General features: G+C 33.2%; 1 long non-coding RNA gene and 1 pseudogene across 1 annotated transcript; both read left to right on the plus strand.

Annotated features, from left to right (window-relative positions):
* Positions 1 to 1028: 1028 nt before the first annotated feature.
* On the plus strand, positions 1029 to 1790 carry LOC114732743 (succinate dehydrogenase [ubiquinone] iron-sulfur subunit 2, mitochondrial-like; annotated as a pseudogene).
* A 4644-nt stretch (positions 1791 to 6434) lies between these two features.
* LOC114732744 (uncharacterized) lies at positions 6435 to 8235 on the plus strand. Its single transcript, XR_003739026.1, has 3 exons — positions 6435 to 6455; positions 7610 to 7690; positions 8032 to 8235. It is a non-coding gene; the product is annotated as an uncharacterized LOC114732744 (long non-coding RNA).
* Positions 8236 to 8572: the final 337 nt, after the last annotated feature.

Consider the following 8572-nt stretch of genomic DNA (forward strand, 5'->3'; position numbering starts at 1 on the left):
ATAAAACCATTGTTTGAGATATAAAAAATAGATAAATATAAAAAATAAAGTAGATTGAGATTTTATATTTAGAGTCAAAGTGAATATCTAATTAGTTTTTATATTAAAGACGAGAAGTAATATTAATTAATTATATTTTTTTATATACAATTTATTATTTCAAACAAAAATATAAATTAAAATCTATTTTTCTATAATTGTCATATTAACTTATGTCTTTTTTAGTAATTTATATATAAAAAATGATTATGATAACAATCACTTAAACATTTTCACTTTACCAAAATCACTTTTTTTATTTATTCTTAAAATCTATTCACAAAATCTGTTTTTTCAAAAACTATTTATCAGAAACTATTCTGCAAATCATGATTTGGTTTCACCCAAACATTCTCTAAGTCTCCACCGACTAGACACTTGCTAGGGGTATGGACTTTGGTCCCCATCCCCGGGAAATTTTGAGCACCATACGAGGAAGCATCTATATATCCCACTTTCTCACTTCTAAAACAAAACATCGAGAATGGGTGAATCAACCGGGGGAGATAATAGTTTGAGAACTAATAATTTTAATCGGAATCAATTCGGAGTTACATTGGTTATAATTAAAATAATATTAAAATAAAAGGATAATAATTCATAAATAAACAAGCCATTCATATATAAACTTATATGTTTAACTTTATATATATATTTATTTGGAAAAGTTCCAGAAAAATGACAAACATATTTTCAAAACCCCGGAAATTACCTGAATTTGCAAAATTTCAAATCATTTAATATGACTAAATTGAAAATTTAAAATGTTGGTAAATTTATAATATTACCTTTTATTCTAAAAAAAACTCAAAATCGCCTTCGCCTACACTTAAATTAAATGAATTGAGGAATGCAACGGGCAATATGGAAGCACGTCGACCAGTGGGCGTTCAAGCATCTTCCCACGTAAAATAACAAATAGCCTCTAATTTGGCCTCTCATTGCCCAAAATACCCCTCTTTATTTCCTTAATTCTTATCGTAGATCGTTCCTCTTCATCCTTAGCCATTCTGATTTTGATCACCTCCCGTGTCCCCCACTAGCAGCGTCCCTTCTTTTCATATTCTCTCTTGCACACAACAATGGCGACGAGTTTGTTCAGAAGGTCAGTACTGTCTAGGGTTTCGTCGTCGCCGGCGTCCAAGTTGCTGAGAGCTCGGGCGCACGCCTCCGAAGCTCAAGCCCAGAAGGTGGAGCCCACGGCTCGCTTCTTCGCCTCCTTCAAGACCTTCCAAATCTACCGATGGAACCCCGACAATCCCTCCAAGCCTCAGCTTCAGGAGTACCAGATCAATCTCCGCGAGTGTGGGCCCATTGTCCTTGACGCTGTGATCAAAATCAAGAACGAGATCGACCCCACCCTCACTTTCCACAAGTCATGCCGGGAGGGAATCTGTGGCTCCTGCGCCATGAACATTGATGGCTGCAATGGCTCAGCTCGCTAGACCAAGGTCCCTACGAGCTCTGCAACCACGATCACTCCTTTGCCTCATATGTTCGTCATCAAGGGTCTCGTCGTGGATGTGACCAATTTCTACAATCAGTAAAAGAGTATTGAACCCTGATTGAAGAGGAAGAACACACCCCCCGTTCCTGGTAAGGAGGTACCTCAGAGCAAGAAGGATAGGGCTAGGCTGGACGGGATGTACGAGTGCATATTGTGTGCATGCTGTAGCACATCCTGCCCTAGCAGCTGATGGAACCCCGAGTGGTATCTCGGCCCCGCAGCCCTGCTCCACGCTAACAGGTAATACGTGTTCAAGTATCTTCATCCTCTGTCAACGTTGTGTGCAACTGACTATTTCAGTAACTGCCTTTTTGTATTTGATTTGGTCAGCATGCAATTGGGAGGGGTGACTTTAATTTTTTTGTCCAAAAGGCAACATTGTAAAGTCATCGATATTTAAAAATGCTAATTTAGTTTGATTGATTTAGAATTTTGCAAATTTAAATAATATACTCCTCCAGTCCTTAATATAGGACCCAATTCTTAAGTTGGTTTTGGTCCTAAATATAGGACCCATTTCTCATATTTATTAATTTTCTCTAAATTACCCCTATGGATACTCCCTCAACCATAATCAAGTAGAAGAAGGAGGGAGATATTAAGAAAGATGATTGTGGTATTTTAGGAAAAATGTGTCACTTTTCTTATAATTAACTAACTTACCTAACTTCCTTAATCTAATTAAATTAGTTAAATGGGTCTTATATTAAGGACCGGAGGAGTAATATTTTACTACCTCCAGTCCTAAATATAAGATCTAGTTGACTAATTTGACTAAATTAAGAAAATAAGTTAAGTTAGTTATTTGTAATAAATATGTGTTGTCTTTCCTAAAATATCATTGTGTATTAACTAGAATTACCATTATTAGAAACACTACTTTGAAAAAATATATATAAATATGAAAAATAAAATGGACCGGAGTCTTGTATTTAGAACTAAAATAAAAATCAAATGGTGTCTTATATTAAAAATGGGAGATAGTATTATAGACGTATGTCGATTTCAATAATTACATATCTAAACTTGTTTTTTTATGACAATATTCCAAAATATTTGAACCCCGAGTCGTATCCGGGCCCCGCGGCTGTGCTTCACGCTAACAGGTAATACGTGTTCAAGTATTTCATCCTTTGTCAACGTTATGTGCAACTGACTATTTCAGTAACTGCATTTTTGTATTTGATTTGGAGTCCATTTGAATTAGTGATTAGAAAAGCAGATTATTATCAATTTAACTTTTGAAAACAATTAGATTGGGTAAAAGTTAAATTAAGTAATGTGAATTGTATTTGAATTGTATTTTATAAAAATTAGTTTATAAAAGCTAGATTGGGTAAAAAGTTGTTTGGATTATAATTGAATAACAGTAAATTAGTTTGTATGATTACCAAAATAAGTATGAGTTTTATTAGATAATAAAAAATGATTAAAAATATAATAATTTTACAAAATATAATAATTTCATATTATTATAATGGGAAAAATTTATATTTAATGAATAAAATATATTTAAATTAGAAATCATATTAATGTGAACATTTTAAAACCAAATAATATTACATAAGTAATTGGATGATATACTCTACATAATTTATGTAAATATAAAATAAAAAATAATATTAAAAATTAAAAATATAAATACCTTTATATTTGTGGCTCATTGGTGAACATGTATAGCTAGAATAGTCATTCTAGGGTTATTTTAACCTATTATATGGATTAAGACTTGCTTTAACTCTCTCTTTAGTGTTAATGATAATGTTATGTTGTTTTTATCTTGAGTTTAATGCTTCCTTGTGATTGGCCACTATTTGGAGTGATTTGTTTGATTGGTTGAAACTTGAGAAAGTTAAATCGATCTTTGAACTTGGATAAAAACATACTAGACCGGAAGTTTATGCTATTAAATGGATGGTTTGTTGATAGAATAGAGATATATCTATTGACTTAGCATTGTCCAAATACTACTAGAAAAAAAAACTTTTAACATCGCAAAATAACAGCGATTAATCAGAAAAATGACGTGAAAAAAAAGGCGGTGGCATTTTTATAAATAAGTTGATTAAGTGTTGATTTTCCACTGCGGTTATTAAGAAAATCGCTGTGGAAAGTATTTTTGATGGCGGTTATTTAAATAACCGCCGTTAAAAATAGAAAACCGCCATGAAAAGTTTTAAAATAACCCTACACGACGCTCATTTTCATTCATTTTCACTTTCAATTTCAGTGCGCCGTGGTCCCCCTCTGTCCCACCACCAAAGAACTTCTATTACCGGCCATTCCCCCCACTCCCTGACTGTTTAAACTCTTCTATTTAGCTTGTGGTGTCTTGCCGCCGTTTGCTACCATTTGAATGCCCCTCTTTTCACATTTGAATCATCTCTACCCTATGAGTATCCTCTTCTTTCATTCTTTTCAATTTTTCTTAGTTTGTTGAATGTTTTGACTATGAAAATCTATTGTATTTCAAATGGGTTTGTTAGTTTTATATTGTGGTTGGCTTGTAATGTTGATTTTGTGTTTTTTATGTGCTTGAACTGTTGATTGGTGGGCATTTGGTGTGAGAAAATCTCAGTTCCTTCCTATTTATTGTATTAGAAACATGTTTAAATGTTTGAAATTGATTAGTTTTGAAGTTTTTGATTCTTTTAATAATTTTTTATATTTATTTTGAATTTTTGGTTTTTTTTGTAATAAATTTGAGAATTTAGTAATAAATAATCTGTTTGGTATTTTGTGATTTTTTTTTTGGTTATGAACTTTGATTGATAGTAAAGTGTTGTTCAAAATTTCATTACAAATGGATATCATTTGTGTTCCTGTTTTGGATTCAGAAGTTTTAGCTTTAAGAATATTTATTCATTGAATTGGTTTGAAATTGAACATTTATTTTTGTTTTATTTGTTATATTTCTTCAAATTTATCATGTTGAAATATGTTATGAAGAATAGTTTTTTTGTTAATTAAAATAATTTTTGTTTAACTATTTCACAAAACTTATATATGTTTGTTTGATTTTTTTTATTTTATTAACATTTCGTTCATTTGCGGAGTGGTTCAAACAAGAAATGTTAAAAAATGCCAATCCTTTGAGACAATACAGAGGCTAGCTGCAGGGCCTTCTTCTGAAGTTTTGTGTTGGGACAGATATGACATAAATGGTTATTCATTTTACACAAAAACCCAAGACGACAAGAGTACCATGCAGAATAGTGGGGTGATGGTAGTAGCAGAAGCTATGCATTTAGCTAGTTCTAAAGATAGAAACCCAACGTTGGCGGCAATGTTCTATTATGGAATAATAAAAGAGATATGTGAGGTTAATTATACTAAGTTTAAAGTTCCCGTCTTCAAATGTAAGTGGGTTAATAGTAATGCTGTGCAAATGGATGAAGAATTTATATTTGTTTTGGTTGATCTTGAGAGGTTTGGATATGGAGATGAGCCATTTATTTTGGCAAGTCAAGCAAAACAAGTGTTTTTCGTTCCCAATCTAGCAAAAAAGAAATGGTCTATCATGCTTCAAGGTAAGAGGCAAGGAGTTGGTGGAGATGATGGTGACTTAGAGTTTAATCTTGATGAAACCCTGCCTTTCACAGCTATTCGACCTAAAACAGTTGAATTAGATTTGGTAGATGATGATTATGCTCTTAGAGATGATCATTGTGAAAGAATTTGGGAGGATAATCGTTGTAAGGCTTAAATGAATTATTTTATTCTTTGTTAAATATACTTAATAATGTTTTATATTAACTTGATATTTCTTATTCTTACATTTATTAATTCATTGTTCTTTAAACAGGAAATGGACGAATTCGGTCAATAGGGTTCTGGCAACGGCAACTCTTTTACTAGCCAAAGAAAGGGTAGAGGGCCAACCCTTATGAGGCATTTGGCTTTACATGATGAGACCACACAGCTTATCAGGATTATAGTGGAGTTTAATGATGATTTGAAACTTATAGGAAAGACTGGGGCTCAATTTACTAGTTATGTGAGTTATGTCGCACGCAGTAAGATTGGGATTGACATTACTAGCTAGAAGGTGGACAAAGATTTGGAGCAAAACATTTGGAAGGATATCTTGGTACATCATGAATTGTTTTCTCTACTTGTTTCAATTATAATTGCTTATTTACTTTATAACTCTATGTTATTGTATTGCAACTGACATTTGATATTCCCGTCACTGAGCAAATGAAAGACCATCTGTTTAAGCAACTTGATGAACGGTGGAGGGATTTTAAATCCATGCTTAAAAAACATTATATTCGTGGAGAAAGAAAGGATGAGCATTCTAAGGAACGACATCCGTTTATTAGTGACGAGGCATGGGAGAGTTTTGTGAAACAACGTGAGGACCTTGCATTTTGTAATAACCCAAGTTTTATGGATTTGAAAGCATGATGAAGGATAAATTTGTAGAGAAATTATTGAGATTAAGACCTTTCAAATATGGTTTGAATAATTATAAAGTTAATTTCAGGAATTTAGGACCTATTTTCTTGGAAAATTCAAGGAAAAATAGTTAGAGGATAATTTTTGAGCTGAGATTTTTAGGATAATTATTTTATGGACTAAAGAAGCTAATGGAAGAAGAAAATCCATATAAAATATCCAGGTTTGATTTCTGGAATTATTTGACTATCCTGGAAAAAAAAAGAGAAGGATCAAATTAAAAGAAAATGAAGACCAAAGGGCATGATGGTCATTTCACGTCCCTTATCCTTTTTAATCTGTCAAAACACGTTCTCCCTTCTCATTCTCCTCTATTGCCGACTTGACTAAGAAGGAGAACGAACAGATAGAGCTTGAAGGGGGGGAAGAGGAAGACGAATCATCACGAACTACTAGAGAAAAAATCAGAGGTGTTTTTCTTGCATGCAAGTGTGCTTTTCTGATTAAGGTGAGTCCTTCAAGCCTTCCTCTGTCCTTGTTTTCTTTGATTGGGACTATATGGGAGTGGAAGAAACAAATGAAAATCCAGCCCTAGGGAGAGAAATTTAGGAATCGCATGAAAGCTTTGATTGAAGCATTAATTGGGAGTTGTGTGAGAGTGTGCCTGCACTTGTATGTTGCTGTTTGTGTTTATTTTTTTTTTTCTCTGGTACCTGATTGTCGAAACAGGGGATAGGTGACTCAGGGGGTTAGTTTCGGACTCCCTTTTCTTTGGGTATAAGGTTGAATATTGGTGGTATTGGAGAGAGATTTTGTGACCCACATGTATATGAAAGTGTGTTGGAGTTGGTTTTATTTTAATGACATGTTCGAAGACGTCTTTGGACCCAATACCTCTATTGGTTTATGTTGATAGCATGGGCTCCATACGTGAAAGGCAAATGAAAAGGAAATGGTATGATTATGAAGATTAAATAATGCTACATGATATTTTGGAGTGAAGGCCATGAGGTTTAATGGGAAAAGAAAAAGGAGTTCTTATTGTTTTGTTTTGGTTAAATGGTCTTAACCGCTGGATAGGAAAAGGGCAAAATGAGTTTGAATTTTTGAATCCTACATAGATTGGAAAGTGATTATTCTTTAAATCTGGAAGTTTAATAAGAGGAGGAATTGTTGAATTTGGGAACCGAAATTTGATTTGAAGTTTATTGTTTTGTGTTCTCAAATGCTGAATATTATTCTAGTTAGTGGACCAGCCTTATTGTGAACAATGATTAAATTTTATTGCAGTAAAATGAGCATTTTAGAGGGGCAAAAGATATCCATATATTACGAAATGGAGGAATGATGTTAATATTGGGATGTTGCAGCTGAAATTAAATCACTTGGCAATGATTTGATTATGTATAAATGGGGAAGTATTTTCGGTCAAGTGGGTTCAAGAGGAAATGTAATCTTAAACTAGGGGACATTAAAGTAGGAGATAGAATGATATTGATAAAGCTGGAATTTTATAAAAGTATGAAAGAAATCTTGTTGCTATTACAATTTTAAGGACCCCGAATATTCAAGGTTGCTGAATTATTTTTGAAAACTAGGAATAAATGATCTTGATATATATATATATATATATTAATCTGCCCTTGCCTATATAATTTATAGGATTTGATATTTGTTCGAATCCATTAAGAAAGGAGCCAAGAAGGAAACAAGGGGAAGGGAGTGCGGAAGAAAAAGCAAAAGGTAGTAACTCTTTTCCTTTAATGTGATTGTGCATTGATTGCCACATGCTTGGATGTGCCTTTATGCTGATTGTGCATGAGAACATGTAAGTTGCCTTTGCATGATAATAATTGTCATGACAATATGCGCTGGTTTCCATTTATTTTGGAATGTGAGCGCAATAGATAGCGATTGGCTATATGGATGTATGGTGTATGTGCATCATTGATTATATTTGGATGCAAGGTGTTGTTCTCTTTGGCCTGTGTAGCATGTTGTTTGTGATCTTGTATGATTACGTGAAGGAAATTTGTTACTACTGAGATTCTTTAGAATCTCACCCCTTCTTCCATGTAATACAGCAAGAGCAAGTACTCCTAAGGGCAAGGGAGTAGTGATCGGTGGAGTTTAAAGGTACAAGAAGCTGGCAATCTTTTATATATATATTTTGCTTAAAATGCATCTTATTTTGAAGTGAAGATATATTGTATATCTATTTTGGTATGTAAATATTCCTCCATAAGGAGGTGGCTAAGGGCAGATAAACCATGGTAACTGCTATTGAAGGAAATAATCAATATTTTGATATATAATTATTATTTTGTCTACAATTATGTGTATCTATATATGTAACTCGTTGTACGAGCCTATGGCTAGATCCTAGTGGCTATAGTTGATTTGATATGAGATCCAAAAGGTGGATAGAAAAAGAATGGGTTCAATGGTTGAATACGAACCATGGGTCTTAGACGGTTTTTACCGTTTTTGTAAAAAGGTTAAACTAGGTACTCGAACCACTAGACAAGTTACTTGAAAGTGAATTTTGAAAGGTTTAAAACGTTTCAGAAAATCCCATTCCTTGAAAAGGATCATACTTTGTATTTGGGAAGCCAAAAAAAATTG

Source organism: Neltuma alba, unplaced genomic scaffold, assembly GCF_004799145.2.
Source record: "Neltuma alba isolate B1F8T4 unplaced genomic scaffold, ASM479914v2 tig00012932_pilon, whole genome shotgun sequence".
Classification (NCBI taxonomy): domain Eukaryota; kingdom Viridiplantae; phylum Streptophyta; class Magnoliopsida; order Fabales; family Fabaceae; genus Neltuma; species Neltuma alba.